Source organism: Colias eurytheme, chromosome 5 (assembly GCF_061535395.1).
Source record: "Colias eurytheme isolate Ceu_HAF_F1 chromosome 5, ilColEury1 Martin Lab GWU primary, whole genome shotgun sequence".
NCBI lineage: Eukaryota > Metazoa > Arthropoda > Insecta > Lepidoptera > Pieridae > Colias > Colias eurytheme.
The window spans coordinates 6675487-6699109 of NC_142984.1; the positions used below are offsets into that span (position 1 = coordinate 6675487).

General features: G+C 31.3%; 1 protein-coding gene across 2 annotated transcripts in view; it reads right to left on the reverse strand.

Moving 5' to 3' along the window:
• LOC149908505 (lachesin-like) overlaps positions 1-23623 on the reverse strand; it is a 111247-nt gene that overhangs the window by 48223 nt on the left and 39401 nt on the right. Inside the window, exon 1 of one of the 2 annotated variants that reach the window (XM_090102001.1) lies at positions 10392-10612. The exons of the other annotated variant lie outside the window; for it this stretch is intronic. The gene's annotated coding sequence lies outside the window, so the exon portion shown is untranslated. Of the gene's footprint in view, positions 1-10391; positions 10613-23623 lie in introns of those variants that run through there. 2 annotated transcript variants of the gene reach the window in all.

The window sequence follows — 23623 nt, forward strand, 5'->3', positions numbered from 1 at the left end:
AATTGAAATATTTAAATGTCTATATTTTTGCTAAATTCTAAAACATGCAAACAGCCAAGTCTCTACAGTCTTTCCAGTGAAAGATTTTAGAGAATTATTAAACTTGTACTTATTGTGTTAAAAATTAATGCTATTTTAGGATACCTTTAAACATCAGTTCAATCGGAATAATACCATCGTCCCTCAACCAAAATGTATAATTTCTCCTCTCGTTCTTACATAGTAGAACAACTATTATCTTCTTTGTTACCTAGCAATTCTAAATTCCCATTACAATCGGCTAGCTCTGAGGCTTTTAATACATTCACAAGTTGCTGTTGAACGTAAATCGGCTTTCGATGTTACTTTATCGCTTCCAATTCCATTTCATTTTGTTTGATACATTATTGAAGTAGACGTAGTTCAATAACGTTAAACTAGGAAACCAATTTATTGTCATATAAGATTGCCATTAATTCGCCATGTATCTTAAAGCAACATGAAAAGAAAGTTCCGTGCTTGTTATAATTAGCACATAAATTTCCGCTTTATAATAATTTAAGATTGAGTTTAATACCCCCAAAGATTTGAATAACTTTAAACTTAAAATTTATTGAGTGGTTGTTATACTAAAACATAATTACGCTTAACTTATTAATTCAAGTGTACTTATACTAATTGATATTGCTGCTGTTTCGCTAGTCTAAACAACGCTATATTTGGCGAGGTTTTATTAAAAAAGCAAGTTTGTTCCAATTAGAGCAGCCTCGGGCGTCGTACAGTCAGACGTCGAAGGATATTAAACAATTTTTGTTCGCATTCCGGTTAAACAAATCTAAATCCGTTTCCTTCGCATCTTGTCGGCGTTTATTTGAATTTTCCTTTCCGAGTCGCATCGCTTCAAACGGATCCGCACGCCACACCGCACAATCGTATTGCTTTTTCATATGATAGCGTTCGAATATAATAAATCTTTTGTCGGTTATAATAACATGGATTAGGGATTATTTTCTGGTGTTAAATTTCAGCGAATTATTATAGGTATGTATAATGTCGTTCGATGAATTGATTATTTTTTGAGAATGAAATTGACTTACAGTTATTCTAGAATTTTTTGATGTCATTGAACCTGTATACAAGTATGTAATATTTTATAGATACTCCTCTTTAAGACGGGTTTAAATAAACAATTACCAAGCAATTTACTAAACTAATAAACAATTACCAAGCAATTTACTAAACTAATAAACAATTACCAAGCAATTTACTAAATAAACTACTAAATGCAATTAAAAGAATCATCCATTCACCTGTCGGATATTCGGAATAAAATCCATAGTCTAGTTGAAACGAATTTGAAACAAACTTTTCAATAGAGCTCTACCATTATACGCTGTGAGTAAATCTTGACCTGAATCGTATTGGTTTTATTTCGGCTGTTATTGTGGTCGTTAGGATTTATTTGAATTTCACTAGAAGTGCCGACTGCCTGACGAGAAGCAAATACCCTTTGTGTCGTTACTTTGTACCTAGCCGCATATTTCGTTTGATTTTCCATTGTTGTATTAAACTCCTATGTGTACAGGTTAGTTTTATGAAAACTACCAAGCTCGTACATTCTTACATTTTAAATTGCGTGTAAAATGTTGGGTACCTTTTTATTATAACTTTTATAAAAAAAAGCACGTCTCTTTATCTCGTTTTTTAACTAGTCAATTTTGTAAAGGCTCTAATTTAAACTTCAAAATTATGATGATGAGATTGATTGAGATGTATAATGTACTGAAAAATGTGCTTTGATTTTATAATATTTTTTATTTATTGTTAATTTTTTTAACCCATTGATCCCCAAGCGACCCGATCGGTCCCAGACACAATAGATTTTCTAGGGTCTCCAGTTCCAGGGCCTGAGTTACTACGAAAGAAAATTAGATTTGTTTTAGTCTGGGTCTATACATAATTTCGAACGCATTTGATTTTACATTCAATTACGAAAACGTTAAAATATAATAGGGTAGAACCTAGTACCCTAGGACACTATCAAGGCAATTGCCTATTCTATAATATTTTAGGTTTTGTGGACAGCCTAGGAACAAATCCCTTTCATATGTTAAGTGCTTAGTCTGTCCTGGCTACTTTGTCAGTGGTCGGCCATAATCTAGGCGATCATGTAAACAGGAGTGCCAATTCCTATACGATAAACTAACACGTGTAGTTGTCGCTTTGATGAACTAAATAAAAGTTGGAATAAATCGCGCAATGTTATAGGTACGTTGTTACAGTTGAAACACGTTTTCCGTTACAACGCGTTTTACGTAGTAAGAACTAGGTGTAACTATATATTTTCTAGTTGCCTAGTTCTAACTAGGGAATAACGATATGAGTCATATATTTTCGATATTGATTAATTTGGATCATAATAATGAATATTATATTATACTGTCTACATAGTTTTTATTATAAAGAATATAAAAGGTTAGCGAGGAGCAAAGAGTTTGATCGCGAGCGTGCCACAGTAGCTTCCAGTTAGAGCCAGAATCTACCTAAGAATCAAAAGAAAACAATTAATTTAATTTTAAGACGTTTTATCAGACTAACTATAACCTATATATGTTATGTTCCCATTGATATAATTTGCTAAGAAATTAATTTTACGCCAAATGTTCGGTTTGTGGATTTGTTTGGCGAACAATAACAATATTGATCTCGATTAATGCTTAGTGCGCTTGCTGGACTGCACAGTTTCCTAATTTTAATTAAATGATTCAATTCATGAATTGAGCAGAGCTAATAGTAAGTGGTAGGCTAATGATTATGAAAATAAATGTAGTATGTTAATTATATTCTTTAAAAATTATCTCAATTGGATAGAATCATGGTCATTCTCACAAATAACTAAAAAAAATCGAAACTGGGGAAAGTTTTTTTCTTTAATTTGTACTCCAATAAGAAATGTTAAAATTTTATCTTTGACATAGAGTATGAAAGCAGTAGTTTGAAAAGAGTGTGGTATGAAGGAATCAGAAGGAATTTATCTGACGTCGCACATGTATTTTATGCCAATAAATATTTAAGCGCCCTTTATAGGGAAGAGGGTTACGTTGTTATTTTTCAGAAACTTTCTTTTGAAATAATGTTATTTTCCCTAAAAACCATTTATCTATCAACGTAAAGCAAGGTCTTATTAACCTTACTCAAGCTTTTTTCAGTCAAAAGTACACGTAATAGAAATGCCGCTCAAGTAGAGTTTAAGATCGAGATCTTAAATAAAGTGGACGCATTTATTGACTACGAACTCTCAAAGAATTAGTAATGATCACTTATTAAAGGGTTTGTATAAAAATTCTATTTCAAAGTATCATTAAAGCGGATGTCGGAGGCGTCGCGTCGGCCAAGGATCTTTATTTGTTTGATACGCCTTTGTGAAAAAAAAAACTTGATACATAGAAATATCAACTAGGATTTCTCGCTTGAAGTAACAAATCGCTTCCTTTGTGAGCGTTCCCGCAGGGCCTACGCTTTTAATTCGACTCTGGCTAACGCAATATCAGAATGATTGATGAGAGGCCAGTGGATCCTGACCATAGCTTTGTGCACATATTTAATACACTGTGTGAGTTAAGGGTAAATGACCGAGAAGAAATCGTATGCAGAAAAATGCTAACAAGAGGTTATGTAAATATTGCTGCGGGGTGAGTCAGCTTTGATATTTCAGCTCTATATTTTATGCTTAAAATTAATTGCTTTTGTGTTGGCGATTGTACATTGAAATATTGAATAACATGCTATTTTTAATATTGTGTTATTAATTAAATAATGTTATTACTCGATATTTATGTACATTCATCGTTGTGTACAGTCAACATATTGACAATGTTTAAATAAACAGAATAGAATTTGTATTTGGTGTCTAAACAATTTCCAGTTGTGATGAATTCGATGGTTGCATACAAAAGTTGACCAAATTGTTTGTTTAATATCCTTGGCAAATCATTCACAGAGCACTACCTCAATTCCCATACAAAAACAACGCAATAGAGTATTTTTTAAACAAAACGTATTCTGAAAATCGCGAATAGTTCATATCAAAAAAGCAGAGCGCCCATTAAAAAGCCGTTCCAGTAAATAGAAAAATAACACCGACGTGGCTTGGACAGACTGTGTATTTTCGGTAAAAAATATATATATGTATAAATAAACCGGTGTGTCACGCAATATCGTGATGATAGATGTGCGCCAATAGCGGCTCAGAACATTTGCATTCAGAACTGATATGCACTCGGATGATGAATACAAAAAGATTCGCCATCTGATATGATCGAAAAATGTGCAACTGCATAAACGAGCAATAAAACACGGCTTCGATTAGTTGTATAGATTTACCTTCCATTATAACAACGTTGTCAGTTTTGTAGCGTATGTAAAAGTTTTTTTTTACAAAATAACTAAAAATTGTTAGCTGTTTTTATTTGCTGCATGCGCAAACTTGACAAAACAGTGTGAGCCAATCTTTATTACTTTTGGTATAGGATTCTGAGTCTGAAAATAAACTTTGCTTTGTATTAATTTGTTTCTACGTGAACATTACTCTGAAGACAGAACGTATAAGAACACTCGAAGTAAATTAACAACAATCAGAAAACCTCCTTTTCCAAACGTAAAACAGCAAGCGTATTCCAACGCAACAATTGTTATACCGTATACGGTTCACTATATCAAACAGCATTCTACACGGTCCATTGAGAAAAAACCACAGCGCCCGCCAGCAAATAAGCCAAGAAAGGGAAAAGTCGACAATGTACATAGAGTAAATGAAACGAGACAATGCGTCAGAATACAATTGCAGTGAAAAGACGCGGTCCGTATGTCCCAGTTCCAAACGCGAATGGTTCTGTCGCAGGTGCACAATACATCGGCAACAATGCACCGTCTATTGCCAACACCGCGATTGCACATCACTTGACGTGAGTGCTGAATTCTCATCGCAAATGACGACTCCTAATTGTTCCCAGCGACGTTCTAGAATGTCATGGAATGAAGGATTAGGTTAGGGCTAGTTTTGCTGCTTGCTTATTTTGTACTGCGCTTGAAGCGTACACATTCATTGTACGATTCATTATAATTTAGACGTAGGGTACGTGACGTTTATTATAGCACATCCAGTATGTTCTATTTGTAATAACTGTTTTTAAATTTATTTTTATATTTTTCTCATAAAAGTCTTATTAACAAAGTATTTTACTTATATTGCTGAATATTAACAATGTGGTTATCATGTTATGGCTTGCATATTACACACAGTAACAGGATATAATGTTGTTTAGAGCTAATTCAATATTACTATCTTGTAACAACGAGAGATGTGTCTCTAGAGTAAATGTCACGCGTCAGTGTGCTAGACGTTTCCTAACGTGGGAAATGCGAAAATGAGCTTTTGTCGGTAACGTTGCTTTGCGAATATTAAACATTTACACGATTACTAGTTTAAAACGTTTACTTTGTTACTGAATATTTGATGAGTGTTACTTTATAAGTGCATTATACAAAAACTAAAGAAATCTAGGTATGCGTTTTAATTGCGTTCAAACTAGGAACAATTAAAAGAAACTTTTTTTATTATAAAGCTGACGCTGAATACGTCGAGTCTATCTAAAATAAATTACAGGAAAATCAACCGATAACTTTATGGACGACAACAATTACTTTAAAAATTAGGACGCATTTTCGCGAAATCTTTTAGTTTAGTTTTCCGAGAAAACCAATAAAATTTTCGAAATGAATATAATGCGTATAAAAAGACATTGTAAGAATGGCTTAGAAATACTTTTGAATTTTCCATTCACGATTCGAAAGAAGTCGTGATATTTTTGTAAATAATGGTTCTACAATTTCCTTACGAGCCAATGTAAATAAATGATAAACGATCGTTTATATGTTTTGATTGTATGCAAATATAATCTTCTGAATGCTAATAGCGCCGAGGGTGGCGGCAACTTGAAAATCAATCAAGGCGATAACCAAACTTGTTACTGTGAGTTCAATAAATACGGGGTCTTCGGGTGTTGCATAAATAGGGTTAAATTGGACTCCTCCAAATCTCGCCACATACTGACGTTGGCGACGATGTCCTTCGGGACGGGCGGCGGGAGGCGGAGGATAAAGTTAGAAACTTCAGAGTTTGCATTGTTGGCCCCGACCACTATGACCGGACCGAATTCACATTGGAATTAAATTGGACATGATGTTTGTGCTATGCGCAAAATTAAATTGCCCAAATTTGAGTCCACGATTCAGCAGTTGCAATTTAAAACTTTCATTGAGTCGGACTTTTGAAATTCATTTAGATATTTCCACTCAGTCCGATCGCAGTACCGGAGGCCTGAAAAGCTTTTTGTTCCGATATAAAACGTTTTTGACCTTTGACAGCATTCTCTTTTTTACGTGTACCTTTGTAACGTTAAAATTAGCTCAAATATTAGTATGCAATGTTAAAATATTTATGTTAAATAAATTTAAAATGATGATATTTTTTATCAGAGTGCAAAGTGAAGTTATCGAACTAAAAATAAATACCGCGTTATCTTTACCCGACCTACTATGAAAAGATATAATTTCAACAATATTTTAATATACATTAAAATTATAAGTATATCCAACTCTCACTTGCGATAGCTAACAGGGTAGGTAAGCTTTTAATTGTTTAAACATAAGTTAATTCAAAATTACCTACATAGCTTATCTTATATTACTACTCTCAGGTGTATAAAATATTAAACTGCATTACGTGGTAATTAATAAACCTAAGGAAAGGTTTATATTTTATAGTACCTACACTTAACGTAATAGTGTAAGGTATGGTTTCTGCAAATGTAAATCGGATCGGATTTAATTTACATTTATTAATCATTTATCAGCGCAGCAATATTTCAAAGAGCTACTGGAAATAAGGTGCATTATGGGAACGCTCCAATAAGTAAGTTTACGTGTTCCTCCGATAGCAAAATATACGAGCTGAATTTATTAAATGCGATTCAAGAGAATTTTCCACAAAGGTTTTTCAAGACCAGTAAATAAAAGGACAATATATTTCCGAGTCCACTTTCCGTGGCTCAAGTGGAAGATTTTTAAATTAACTTTAAGTTCTCTTAATAGACGATACATGCAAATTCTTGGATAGTTTTAAAAAGTTTATCTACTTTAAGGAACAGGTGGCTACAATTTTTAAACTGTTCGCCTACAATTTTAGATTGCGCTCCGCCAAGACGAACTTTATCTAACAGCTGATTGCGACGCTTTCTTTCGAAAAGTATCGTTAGATCTTTCTTTAGTTTTCTTGTTATCTCGCAGCGCAACTTATATCTTACTGGATACAACTCAACTTTAAATAACAACATTGTAACGAAATAAATCGGATTTGTCTTTGTACAATTTAGCTTTGAATAACATTGCAATTCTCCGAAATATCTTCAAGTAGTTGAATTTTGTTTTAACAATCTTAATTACAATTATAATAGAACGAGAGGACAGTATTGTTCGAAATTCCGATAGTTAGTCTGTTGACTCGTAAATTAAAGCGTCACATTGTTTGCACGTATAAACCAAAATTGTAATCTGAATACTCTCGGTTAAATTAGATATACATTGCTGGTACAGAGCTGGTGGAACAACAAGCGTGTACTCTTTTGTTTCTTGGACAAAAGCATTCCTGCTTATGCTGTTACTCAAATGCAATGGTTGCAAATGACATTTTTGTTAGCGACTGTTTTCAACTGTCACGCTTTACTGTTTAAATGACAACGTTAAGTTATGGAATAAAATAAAGTGTATATTATTCTGTAGCAACTATTTAAAATAGAATTCCTTTGGTCAGATGCATGACTGTTTGTTATATTAAAAGTAGCGTAGTTATAGTTATAGTTATATATTCTTTATTGCACACAAATTTTTAATTTTACAATACAAGGATATCAGAAGCAATTGGCGGCTTTATTGCTAAACAGCAATTTCTTCCAAGCAACCAGTACCAAGCATGAAATATACAGTTGCAAAAATGGGAAGATAGTGTACACATAAAGCAAATAAATTAATACAAAAACATTCAAATCAAAATAAACAAAAAAAACAAACAATATCAAAAACACTAAAAATAAAACACAAAAAGAAAAACAGCACAGAAAATTAGCAGGTTTGCAAATAATGATTCTTTACCATATTTTTAAAAGACTCAAGCGATTGAGCTTTCCTAATGCTGGTGGGTAGATCATTCCAAAGTTGCACAGCTTTAACAGTAAAAGAAGCGTTATAAAATTTAGTTGAGTGAACAGGAACACTTAGCATTAGGTTATCATTAGAACGTAGGTTCAAACTCCTGGCAGATAAAAATTCAAAGTTATCTTTTAAATAGCAAGGAATTTATATTATTTTTTTTAAATTAAAAAAAATCATTGATAGTTGTAGTAGGGGATGAAAGTTAATGTTTGGTATAAACCACGGCACACAATTATTATAATATAAAATACTTACAAAAAATTAATATTGCATGCACGCCACACAACGCGAAGCGTGTGGGTGTGTTCTACTCTCGAACATAAAATAAAAAATTCAATGTACTTAATATCGATATGATATCATTCCCACATTCTTTACATACCTATAATGAATATTGATTTCGAAAATAAGGATTTAAAAAAAATTTTTAGTACTAAAATTAAAATTCATAATATGTATTACTTATTATGAAAACACTTTTTAAAACAGGGAAGCGCTCTACCATGATAGCTTAGCCTGCTGGTACATGAAGATGGATGATACATGAACAATGAAGTACATACTTACATATTTTAAGCTTATCAAAAAAACCTTGTATCTAATTTTAAAACAGTAACTTGATGATTATTTAGAAACGTAAAATATGATTTTTAAATGAAATATGAAAAATTTATTTGCCTTTTCCTACGTCTCATCAAAGGCAGAATATTTATTGAATAAACTGTTTATTTTTCAAAGGAAAATTAAACATATTTCAAATGTTTTTTTAGTTAATTCTAAAAAAATGTTTATTTAGTAAAATTCTGCGTAGGTAGATCAGGGCAATCGATAAAGTGTGTAATCGGAATATCAGCTTTTTGTTTTAGAAACTAAAGTTCGAATGTTTTACTCTAAATGTATTTTTTTTATAAAACCTTCTTAAAAATTATAAAAAAAACATAAACTTTTACCCAAAACGAAATGTATAATTAGCTCTATGCCATTAAGATTCTTCATACTTCATCTATATTTTTCATAATCATGAAATCATGCGCACGCGTCTTTTAATTTTATACGATGAGAATATTGAATTATATTAACACATACAACATTATAGGTAAGTACACAAAATGACAATTGGTTATTAAAACAAATTAAGCTTTTCTCGAGTCCCTCTACTAGCTTAATTAGACAGTCATTAACAAAGAGAAGATGTTTTTCCATTGCATACAAATAAGATAACTGATCGGTTTCAAATGTTTTAAGTACAGGTTTATCTAAAGTTTTGTATATTTTGTAACTCAAGACAGTTATTTTTTTGCGAAGTGCATTATAATATTCGGTCTGAAGGCATTGTCTAATATTATTTTATTTTCAGTTATTAAAAGAAAAATAATTTAAGGGTCATAGAGATACAAAAAAAAATCTATAAAATATAGAGCGACTATAAAGATAATGATCACGGTAGATATTAAACAATAATCTTCATCAAATACGCTAAATTATCCAATATTTGGTAAAACCGAATTTAATAAAAAGTTTTATGTAATTTTTCATTCAATAATTTAGTTTCATTCAAAAATACGTCCTTTTTGTGAAATAAATTTGAAATTCAAGTAAGCATTTAAAATATAACAAGGTCGTTTAGAGCTTTATTCAAAATATTCTGAACAATTCCATAGCGCTACAAGTGGCTTTCATTAAACCGTTTCGAATAACCTAATTATTTTATTTGCTTAATATTAAGTAGGTATAAATGGGCAATAAGCGAAAGTGCAGCTGTTAAGAAATACATCGTCAATAACGCAAAAAGAAAATACATTTATCTAATTAATAAATTATTAATACCTAATATATTTGTATAATATTCTGTCCCAATAACCAAACACAGATATAAATTATATATAACTGTTGTAACAAATCAATCGTTGGATCACTTTATGTTATGTAAAATATTTTATTGGTCGTAAGAAAATTACGTTCCCCCCAAAGAAAAATGGTAGCTAATAATTTTTTTGATTATTTGATAAATTCACACTTATTTAAAACGATTGTAATAAAAAAAGCTATTAAGATATATGAAATGCCTTTCAATTCCTCCATTCCTTAAAATATCAATTGCTGTTTTTTTCTTAATCTCTAAAAGTTTCAATAATTAAACTTACTGTTCCAACAATAGAAGCCAAAATCACAACACGATCATAAGAAAATTAATGGTCTTTAGTGATATACACGGTATCATTTTATCACAGCAGTCTAAAAAGTGTAAATCGAGTTAAAATTCATTCATTTTCCGCATCATTAGCAATCAACCACGTGGGGATAAGCGCGGGAAATCGGAAAAACGGCGCCAAAATGAGTCTCCCGCGAGACCACCATCCCTCCCTGAATCCCAGATTACACTGACAACTGTCACCGGCCGCTGGCCCGGCGTTTCGCTTGCTTTCACTACAAACGCTTTTCCTTTGCCCTATCTTGCTCGCGAAATGTACAGAGTACTTACACATACAAAAACACCTACGAACTTCGAACGATGTCGCACATAAATGTCACGTCTATGTGTGCTATTGTATGTGTTTTGTGTAAGACGCATCCCAGACAGTTTCTCTTGATGCACACAAAAATTTTCACATTCATATCAATGAATATTGTAGTCGAATAAAATAAGGTTGGTTTTCCATTGTCGTTACTTTCAACTTAAGTTCGTTCAGAGATACCATAACATCTTAAATGCGCATGTCCGTTTCTATCTTTTGTCAGATGGAACTAAGAAAACTATTGCTATCCTTATTCTTTAAAGTTCCGATATAAGTGTTTAAAAAGTAATATAGAATAGTGGATTGCAGCTTTTCCACCATAAACATTGTATTCCAGGAAAGCTGCTTTAATAATCGCTGAAGAACATAAGGATCTAAAATCGCATTTCGTATTAACAATATAATGGGAAATTGTTACATTATTTTTCTATTTTTAAGTACGTTACAAGATCTGTGTTATGAATAGTAAAAATTGATAAATCGTTTTATTATTTCTTAAATTATCAAATGGTAACGTGTTCATACCTACCTATACTTTCAAATTTTAATCTTATATTTCTTTGCCTTACTTTGTGTATCAAAATATATTCTAACCCTTCCATAAACTTAAAAGTATTCACGTAGCGTATACTATTATCCCATGATGCAAAATTTTACGCTCATCCTTCTTACAACATTTACGTGATGAAATAAGAAATTGTTTCAAAGTGCTTTTGACTACGTTATGATCAAAGATATATAAAATAATACATGATTGGGCTTACCTGTGAGCCTCGCTTCCCTTCGATAACGGGAACCAGGTGTGAATTATGCTGATGAAAGAAATATATTTTGCACACTTTCAAAGGACTACGTAAACCAATGGATAGACAAATTGCAAAGCGCTCCAATTATTTATTATCTGTTTCAAGTTCCAATGAACAAGCGACATAAATTCTTTAATTTGTTATCATTAAAATAAAATGAAACAATTCAAACGGATAATGAAGGATTTAACTAAGTGGAAATTTAAACTTCATTCTCCTTTCTGAAAAATCTTTATGATCTTTTATTGAAAGGATTTTATTTAAGGGTTCAAAGTAAATACGAGGTACCTTTTTACACAAATTTCGCAGAATGTCAAAACGATTCTAATTGCGATTCGCGACATTTAATGTATCGATGTTTTTTTGGAAGATTCTACGGTTTTATTGTCATTAGTTAACTAAGTTATTTTGATATTATATTCGTTTGGATTGAAGCTGCAATATAAAATGTGTAGGTACATGTTAGTGAACCACAGTCGAACATTCGAGTGGTGTAGCGTCACAAGTCTATCATAAAAACTTTCAAATTTTCCTGTTGCAAAAATCCGAACCATAGCCTGTCATAATATTTTCTACCAAGAGTATAGAAATACAATATTAGTAGTTTTTCCGTACTCAAACAAATCTTTTATTTTATATTTCAAATAAAAGCTTGTTTATTTCATAGATTTTAGCGTATAAATTAAATAGAAAAATAACAATGAAAAGAGAACTAGAATTTTTCCACGAAAATTGGATGACTCCCTAGAATATCATACAGTAGATCGCTTCACTCAAGAAACAGGCATCAACAATCAGACAGCTAAAACAAAAGAAAGTTGCCCGAGAAATAATTCACTTACGTAGAAATGATATTAAGCAAGATAAGAGTATGGTGAAGCACTTTTCGGAACCGTTTATACAAAGCTATGAATAACAATTTAGCAAAGAGCCGGGAGCGCAAACACTTGAGCGTAGAAGTTTGTTTTCAAGTGCCTAAACTCACGAACAATAGCCTAACGTGGAGCGAAATCGGTATAACAGAGTCCTCAATATGTATTGTATTATCCTTAAGAATAAACAATGTAAGGAATTATTCCTCGCATTAATGAAGACTTGCCGGGACTAATTGGCTATTGCACTCTGTTTTATGGTAGTGACGTAACGTTTGAAGATATTTAATTGAAATAAATTTGTGTTTTATATGGTTGTTTATTTATAAAAGCATGTTATTACGTTTTATGAATAGCTAGCTATGCCTTTGTGCGATTTCATGCACTTATTCATAAAATTTTGTATGAAATAGCGTGGTATGCATCTAGTGAGCCACGAAAATGAGCTTTGAGTGCCTACGTACATCTAATGTATATTAACACCATTTTAATTTATTGATTTACATGGGAAAATATAACATATTATATAGTTACATAACAATCAAAAAATTCCTAGTGGTAAAAAAACACATTTAGTGATATAAAACAGAGGTTATAAATAAAATAATTTACTTATAAATAAACAAGGTAAAATATTAATAATTAATTTATGATTAATATAAAATTATATGAGCTTATCAAAACGAAAATACTTTAACTTTTGGATAAGCTCAATAAGTAATATTATATTAACGTTAAACGATTTATATTGATATAGACGAAGCCTCAGGCAAGAGGAAGTTCTACCGTGGTGTCAGTGGAAAACTTGCAAAAGTCCCACCGCTTCAAAAAGAGTTATGAAAACATCAACTTTTGGGGTCTCTGCAAAAAAAACCGCTTGAAAAAGTTTACCTTCAACAAGCTATTATAAGTAAAAACTCAACGCAAATCATAAGAAAGTAACTTTTATATTTTACGTTATGGAATAGGATACAGCGAAATAAGTTGATATAGGGGATAAAAACGAGGATAAGATAAATTAATGTTTATCGAGTAATAAATTGCAATTTTCCTCGATAAAAAAGTTTTAATAAACGAGCGGATCTCAATAACTCAACCCATTCTATCAATTCAATTAAACAACGCTTTTCTTCCCGTTCATTGCAAGTTCGTTACTTTTAAACTTAAGCTAATTATATTTAAGTAGTTATGAAATTAATTACTTTGCTTTCACTTCTTAGTAAAATTAATATAACTCAAATTATAGAGAAGTCTGATGATTATATTTTATACTCTTTATACGTTCTATAATTTTGTAAATTTTAGGCTAAAAACGAACACTTCAGATAAAGTGACTACCTAATAGATAATAGTATAAGCAACTCACTATGTCTGTGTTATATTTTGCACCTGATCTCTCTCCGCTCGTATCGGATTTCTAACCCTTAATATATATGAGAGTAGGGGATAAAGAATGCATCTAATTTCGCAGTTCTTAACAATGTACTACAGTATCATATATCTTCTAGTCTGTTGAGATTAGCCGTTGTAACCGAAATTCGGTCAGGAAGGCATTATTAATAGCTAAGGATATCTATCCTCGTATACGATTCTATCTACGTGGTTTCAGCTAAGACTGGTAAGCCTTCTTACACTAGTTTGGAATCTGACCTATATTAGTGTTATTATATTTAATCAAATTAACAACTATAAAATATAATTAATCTCAACATTAGATTTTGAGTAATTATTCTTTGAAATAAATAATTTTACATGTATGAAATTGTTTAAACTCTACATTGGTTTTTGGACATCTATGCAACGTTATGGCGATGAAAAACATATTTTACTACACTTAAAATTAAAGAAAATAACAAAAACATGTACGTATTACATAATATGATATTTTAAACTTAGTCATTAATAAATAATTATCTACAACATCTTGCTCTTGTCAATAGTACAATGGCATGTAAACAAACTGTGATATGAGTATTAAATGAAAGGTTGCAGACAATCTTTCGACCTGAATTCTATTACAATGCGATGAAACGTAGGAATAATGATATTATGATATCTATATTTATTTCATATGAATACTAGTCTATCGGTTCTTACATTATGCTAGTATAGAACTCTGTTTCTAATTAGAACATAGTATGCCTTTTCGTCTACTTATACTGCTCTATCAATACAGCGATGCCATCAAGCCAAGCCTAATTAAGTGTAAAATACATCCTCATTTTCCTGCTGTGATTTTGATCTCAGCTTTATTAATAATAATAGAAGAGTTGCCTGTAAATATACGCGCAAACCGCGCTCAATGTCGCTCGAGTGTGTTTAATTTGGGCTAGTAGCTCTTAACAGTTCGCTACAAATTTTACACTGTACAAAGAGCTTTTATTAACCTATTTTTCATACGCTGTTGGAAATACATTTAAAATGTTTGTGATGTAATCGTTCCAAGTTACTGTGACTGTTGCTGAATTTATTATTTATACATTTGCAATTTGCAGTCATGAAAATTGGATATTCCTCACACGCCTATAATTTTTTAGGGTGTAAATTGAATAAAATTGTTTATATTTTCGCTTTGTATAACATAGATATATATTTTGTTAATACGCAACTTCACCTTTTCATATGGTCCTAAAATAAAACGGTAGGTACAGGATAGTTAAGTAGTCCGTAATTAATATTATTTACGAGAACTTGGTTTATCTTAACGTTGTTAACAAATAACATACAAACGAGATACAAACTAGCGCACTACATAAAGACCATTATTTAGTAGAAATATAATTAGCGAGAAAGCACAGTAAAGTAAGAGTGAAGAGGGCTTTTATGGCCGTGTGTACCCTCTGGTATTATGAGGAGTTATTTGCGAGAAGCTCGTTAGTATGACATCCTCATATTGTAATGATATGCACCGAGATCCTCGTCTTATTAGCTTACAGGATTTGTTTTATTTAATACTGTCTGTTAGATGTAAGGAATATGAATGCAACTAACACAGATAATTCCTTTCTCAAAAATATCACTGTCAAATTCATATCATGGATAATGTTTTGAATTCATTTTCGCTTGTTCACAAAAAAAAAAAAACAAATTGTTATTTGAAATATCTTTTGCAGTAGATTTATTGATTATCGCAATAATTATTTTTTTTTACTCCCATCCAATTTTTTATTTGTTTACTGAATTTGCAACTCTTTTATCTCTAAGTTTGAAAATTAAAACCTTCACACAAATAAATTTTAACATTAAAGCAACTGCAGATAAAATGCAAATTGAACAGATAAGAAAGATGAACTCCCAACTAATCGAGTCAGACGTAACCTGCATTTGTTTGCTCGTAGACTCCGAAATTCAATTTAAATATGATGGCGGGAACAAACATGGGGTCAGCAAAATTAAATGACGTACGCCATTTGTCGGGTTCCACGCGATTCTGCCACGGTAGCCGGCCAATTCGCAAATTAATTGCTTTCCAATACTATTTTTTGTAAAGCTCGATCTAAAGTAGGTATAATGGATGGATTAATAAATTATGGGACTGAAATAAATTTGCAGTGTTTTTACACCCTGCATTTTTATGGTAGTTTGCTTTATGGCTGCTCGTTTGTAAGGATATGGGTGTGATACTTTTAGTGAGTGTTTTGTGCATTGCTTTACTAATATCATTTTTTTCATACTTTTCTGATTCCACCATACATTATTTATAATAAGATAATATACTATTAAATTTTTACTAAATATCTTTAAAAATAAAAACATTTCCAAAATTTTCCCTGTTTGATTATGTTTTTCCATTTAATCAACAGCTTATAACTTTATGTCAAATAGTAAAATTTAAACAGTTTTAAACTTTATGTTAAAACTCTAATTTTCTTAGCCGTGCAGAAAACTTTGCCACGGTAATTTTAAACTCCAATAAAAATAGTATATAAGATTTTTTATTTGTAGGCTTGTGTCTGACAAATATTATATTGTTTAAAGAGAACTAAAACTGTAGAGTTGTACAGAAATTCTTCCGTATCACTTCAATTTAGAATATTGTAAGTAATGTTATCCGCACAGCTTACAAAATACAATTTTCTTGAGAAGCAAACTATTCCTTCGCCGCTTTAAAAATCTCCACTAACAAATCTTAAGATGAACGCTGTAAATCCGCTGTTAGCAGCTTTACAGTCACAATAAATATATTTCTTGACGGTATTTACACATTTTTCACATGAACTACGAAAAATATCGTTTTGAATTACGAGTTTGGAAGTAACATTTTAAATACTGTGACTCTTAATTTTATATTTCAAAAGTGTTGTCTGTTGTAAATGATTAATCGAAGGAAAATAGTTCTTGTTGCGATAAAAATAATAATTTGTAAGAACCAATTATAGCCGTTATTTTAATATAATTTTCGAGAAAACAAGGTCGGTACAAAAATATCGCTATTCGAGACAATTGAAAGTAGCGTTCTGGCGTTGAAAGAACTATTTTATGATGTATTTTTATATTTCTTTCACAATGTTTTCTTTTCAGTGAAGATAAAAATACAAAGCCGTCTACATCATACCATCCTTTTATGTTTAACTGTCTTAAAAATCTTATGTAGAACAGAAACTTGTACTTATAAAATTATATTTAAAATATTCTAAAATAAAATCTATATCAGTTGAAACATTTAAATCGTTTAAAAGCTCATAGGGGTAGCTAAGATCATACCATCACTGAAGCAAATACAATAAGCAAATGCAGTAGCATTAAACAGATTCAGTAATATCATGAACAGTTCCAAGTATTGCAATGGACACTTCTTCGAGCGAGGAAGGAATTTGAAATGTGACGTCACATGTCTCCAAACCGCTAACTTGTCCGCAGACTGCTACAAAGCTGTGTCATTACGCCGCTATACTTGGACCTTGTTCGAAATGTCCGTATTACCGTAACATGACCATTTAGTTCAACAGTTCCCTGAACTGAGATAAGGGCTACATGTACCGGTACGAGTATGATGATTATAACTTGTGTCCTAGTTTTTGTATTGAGCCTTAACAGATTAAGATAATTATTTCGAAGAATTGTAATGAAGCATTATGAATTAAGCAAGAGTAGAGCTTTGTAATTATTATTATTTATTAAAAAAAACACGTTAATTCAGAGCAAAATTATTCGACAATGTATTTAATTTGTAATTTGGGATTTACTATACTATGTATTTACTATTTTTTTTTACTTAGAGACTTTAAGCATAAAATTTTCTTCAATCTATTTATTACCTATTTCTTGCATCGCTGCAGAACGTTTCAAGTAAATTTTAGTTTAATTCATTAAATTATTACACGAGGAAAAGATCGTGAAGTAATACTCAAAGTAACAGATAGAAATAAAAATAAATTTAAAGTAAATGAGAACGTTGAACAACTTCCTGTTTGTGAGATGTTGCATAAAAGACGTTAGACTGAACATTGCTGTTCTATTACATAAAACTGTTTAATTTTTTGTTCAATACCTAGAAATCATTCTCCACTAGCTTTCCGCCCGCGGCTTCGCCCGCATTTTCGAAGATAAATGTGTATAGTTCCCGTTCCTGTACAGTATCTACTGAAGTAGAAATGTTCAAACACACAGCAGAACTTTTCAATGACGACTCGTGAACGAGTTTATAATATGTCAGGGTGTTATGTGTACATCATAATATACTTATTCTTCCGAACTTATAAATCCTTATAGTTACTGATTTTGAGATATATTTCAGGCTCCCTTTCAAAATGTAGCACTAACCCTTTTTATATTTATTTCAATAAAAAATACATACAATTTTATTGTGGATAGTTGATCCCTTGTCACATTGATATAGGAAGGCATTCCACGTGTATAATTATATATAAAACAAATTTTATTTATATTCAAAATAGATCAAAGGTTTACCTTCGCCCGGGTGGAATTGTTTATGTTTAAGTATATTTTATTACGCATTATTGTTTTGTTTGACAACGTAACTTAATTAAAGTATATTAGAAATGAGAGATTTCCAATTAATATCGTGTAAATATTCGATAATTATCACAAATAAACGATTCTATTGATCGACTATTTACTTAAAAAATCAATGAATATAGAGTCTTGTATTCATGGTCACTTTTAATTGAGATGAGAGAATTAAGTAAATTAAATAAAATAAAAATTGAAAGATTTTTTAAACTTTTTATCATTGAAAGAAAAAAAACATGAATAGTTTATTGTTGTATGCAAGGTACGAATTAAATAGCATCTGCCACTCGTCTAGACGTTTCTTATCCAACTAATCCTGAGTCTCAAGTCTGACAGTACTCGAGAAGAGTAGCTCCACATTAGCGCTGCCTGTGACAGGTTTAATTAAGTTCCCCACTACCGTTATCATCGCTTATCTCTATTGGTACGTCACTAGTTTCGGTGGTGATTTATGATGACGTTTCGGTAAATATATTATGTGAATACGCTCCTATTACGCTGCGGATGTAGGCGCAGTTTATAGCGGATTTAAAATATAGACGATAAATCTACTGAGCAATATTGAGATAAAACTGTTTACCGATCATAGTGTTAAAAATATCAGAGAATGAAAAAAAGGTTTTAAAAATCGAAAACATTCATCCTTTTGTGTTCAACAATTACGACAATTGTATGGATTAATATGACTGAAACATTCGATGTTAACGATGCTATGACATTTATCTTTGTTCTTTATTAATGCATGATCGAAAAGTGAATAAGTAAAGCATTGGCTTTGCTCTACCAAGTCTACATATTACAATTTGCATTTCGATTCTCCCAAGAATCGCAGTTAAATAAAACCAGTGTTACGTATATTCTTCGCGCCGAGCGGTACAATCGTATTAATGAGACAGTTATTGTCAGTAAAAATATAACGTTATATCAGGAAAATTGCAAGCGCTATTCCCAACTCGGCAGTTTTCACGTTCTGTCGATTTAATACCATTATGCGTTTAATATAACGCTCGTAAATTATGCTTGATTTTATTTTCACTTACGGCATTTCATTTTAATGACGTTTACGTTTTATAATTTATTTTAAATGATCGATAATGCGCTCGTCGCTATGCAGTTACGGCCGCATTGAGATAAATGATGCTCCATTTGTAATGTACTTTTGTAAATCTGGATGGAAATTTATAGGGAGGTAAGGAAGTGGTTAAATTGTTATCTCAAAATGAAGATAGAATGGGCAACGATAAAAATAGAAAATATATAACAATGTGGTTAAATTGGAAATTGGTGGAATAGCAAAACTACTTTATTAGTTAAAAGTAAAACAATTATGAATAACTAAGAGAGACTATTTTTGTAAAACCTATTAGTCTTATGGATGTGTATTCTACTTGTTGAGATAGTGATGAACATTCGTCAATAATTTACAATTTATACTCATTTCATTGTAGACCGCCTCATTACTATCAGAACGGATAAGAACATACAGAAAGCTCTACATAGAGTTATTCCCGCAAAACAAGGTCCAAGCAAATAATCAACGAAATACCATTAATAAGAATTTAAGTAAAAATCATATACAGTCCAAGAAAAACAATAACGCATAGTTGTTACACGATCCTACTGATGTCATAACAATACACGAGCGGCAGTTTAACTAGCAGCCAATATTGCACAAAGCAAATTGACGATATAAATTATTAAACTGGTAAAGTTTGATGAAAATATATTTAACGTTGGTGACAGTAGTATCGCCCTAGGGCACAGATAACGCAACGTTTGCCTTTGTGTGCCCCAACACAGGTGATTTACAAAACCTTTTTCCAACTCCGAAATTTTCAACTGGGAATATCAAATTGAGTGCTCGCTGAATAAAATTTTAAAGTTACAAGGGAGCTTCCTCTTTCTGTATATACATTATTTATGTGAATTCGATATTCGGTTTGCGGATTGATTTCTTTGTTTAATTTCATACCTTTTTGAACGAAATTATAAATGAGATAAAATTATTGGTTACCATAATTATGGATATCCCATTTTATTAAGCCAACACATAATGCTTTCATATAGGCATGTGGTCGCTATTTATTTAAATTTACTCTTTATGAGTATTGAATAATTGTTTTTACATTTTAAACAATCTAACTTCTCTCAATGTAAGCGTAAAAATCTAAAAAAGGCAGTTCTGTTCAATATGCAACTACGGTAATATCGTTATTTAGAATCATTAGCAATTATTATTATTATTATCATTCCTTTTCATAATAAAAAAATCGGTAAGAACCTTTCACTTTTATTTCGACGTCTCTAGATTGAATTAATTACAACATGAATTAAATCCTGATGAAAACGAATCCTAAAATCAGCACATGAAATGATTAAGCCTACCTTACATTTGTTGTCAAAGGTTTCGCACGGCAAGCTGGTAACCCCAAACTATTAGGTGTTCATTTGATCAAATGAGCATAATAGCTACGTGATCAGTGTACAAAGTGTTTTAATCAAAACAGTCATTTGACGCGGTTCCTGAATTCATTTAGCAGTATTTGGCACGTTTGTAAGCCGTATGCGTGGAGATTTAGTCATTCAGAGATGGTAAACACCTATGTGTGTATAAGTTATTGAACGATTTCTTGATTAAATTTTTAAAGAGGTTATAACTTGGTTATAATAATTTTTGAAAAAAAAATTTAACCGCTTTCAACTTTTCACAACTAGACAAATAATAAGGGGCCTACTGGAGAGCGCAAGCATTCAAATAAAAAAAAATACTTATAAAAAATCGGTTTACCTAGTCGAAAGTTCTGAAGTAAGAAAACCAAAAAGAAAACAGTCGCATTATAACCTACTCCTTTCTTTGAAGTCAACTGAAAATGCTACATAACAAACTATATGAACGAACACCGAATTACCAAATTCTGACACGTCTATAAATAATTTCAAAGGTATTATTTGTTTGATAAACGTTGGAATAATGCTATGAAAGAAAAAAGTCAAACACAAAATATTCATATCAAAGCCAAGAAGCGGAAACCTTACACGTAAAAATGACAGAAAAAAACTCATTTCAATAAAAAAGCAAATTGTACAAACACGCTTATAATATTTTTAATTTGAATCCATATCATGTGAATAATTCACAAAACAGTCCTTTATAAATGCCTATTTCGCGACGCTTTGATTTCATAAATATGAATATGAAAGCCTTAATCTTTTTAGGTTATCAGAGTTCATTTGCGAGATAAAAACACCTCACCTAAATATGCTTTAAAATGTTTCTATTAATTATTGTAACAAAATGTTATACCTTCGTGGTGTAGATACAATTCTGTTTTTTTTTAATGGGTAGCTATAAGTCTCACTTTGTTAACTAGCAAACTTATTTTCTCTTTTCTTAATATAATTTAAAAAAAAATGTGTGCGTGTATCTACTAGTGTACACACGTTAGAAGTGAAACTTCTTTATGACCTAATTTTTCAAAAAATAATTTACTATATGCAACTTTACAGAAATACGTCAATCACGCGTGGTAGGGATAAGACAAAGATGGCGCGTAACGGAAAAATGTCACGCGTAACGAAAAAATGTTACACTAAATTTTTTCCAACCCGATAAAGAAGTTTCACTTCAAAGATTTATTACATTGTGTTGGTCATGTATTTTAAAATTGAGAAACGCGTAAAAACAACCGAGTAAATAATATATTACAAACATTTTATTATGTCTTTAGTAAGTAATTTATCAATTAATTACGCCATTATCATTAATCTATACACATGCGGAAGTAATTAATGATTTTGCTGTTTGTTTATCAGTTAATAAGTTGTTGTAATAAGACGAAATAAACGTTTACCGTTCGGACACTCGAGTTAATCCAATTAGTGCGAATTCATTATCTGCCATCGGAACGTGTTTCTCTGGCAATAGTGATCTGTCGAAAGAACCCTCAGAATCTTCTAAAGAGGCACTCGTAAGCGATTAGAGATGGAGTACTCTTAACCCTCCTTGAACGGGTGCCGTCGGTTTAGCCCCGCTCTCTGTTCGTGCGTGGCTTTTAAGAGTCCCTATTATTGGCTAATAGATGAACTTACAGATTTTATATTACCTTTGAAATTCTTATTACCTTTCAAGTCTTTGCTGATTAAATTCTGAGTTGTTATTAATTAAATAATATAGGTAAATAATAATAATAATATAGGTAGGAAAAGTGTAACAAATATACATTTGATAATACACATTGATATAGTTAACCCATAAATAACAAATCCTTTTAAAGAGGGTGTGTTTATCCTCATAAAATAGTGCTACAAAGTATAAATCTGAAAGCGTGTAAAGGCGTTTAGCTTTTTTGATCGATCCCCGATAATGTTCCGAGAGATGATAGGGAACTTCAATGCAGTAGTTACTGTTTCAAAGGCCAGAGCTGGCTTGTTTATCCACTTTTATTCAAATTCGAGGCACAAATCATGTCCTGGTTGAGCTTTTGCGACTTTACTTTGAGTGAATTTTACTCGAAAATAGAAGGGATATTACCTATCTACTCACGTTTAGTTCACTATAGATGAAGCATGTATAATCTATACATATAATAAAATCGTAGGAAAGTCAAAACTGTACATTGAATATTTTTTTAAAAGAATACATAATCCATGATCTATATAGAAGCCAAAAATATAGTTTTTAGAATTTTTGTCTGTTTGTCTGTTTGTCTGTTTGTCTGTTTGTCTGTATGTTTGACCGAGCTAATCTCGAAAAGTACTGCATAGATTTACTTCAAATTTTGCATGAATATTCCTAAGAGGTCGGGTGAGGATAGTTTAAACATATTATCATGATATCACCTTCGGGGGAGGAGCTGTGAACCTTTATTTTTCTTACATATTCCGTGTACTACGACAGCGTACAATCTAAAGACTCATGTTTAAATGTTGGTTTCGAGTAAGCCATGCTATTGTCTAGCTTTTCTAGCTTTACAAAATAAAAACTATGTCATTTACGTAATTTGGGCAGAGAAACAGTTTAATGAATTTAGTAGTATAAAGACAAATCTGAAACAGCGCCATCTATGAGATTTCGTAAAAATCAAATCAATTTACATGTTAACACTACTGAAAATACTGTTGAAAATTAATAATTTAAATATAATCATGTTATTTATTTAACTCTTTAACCCATATCTTCCCTTCCCTATAAGGTGCGCTTATATTTCGT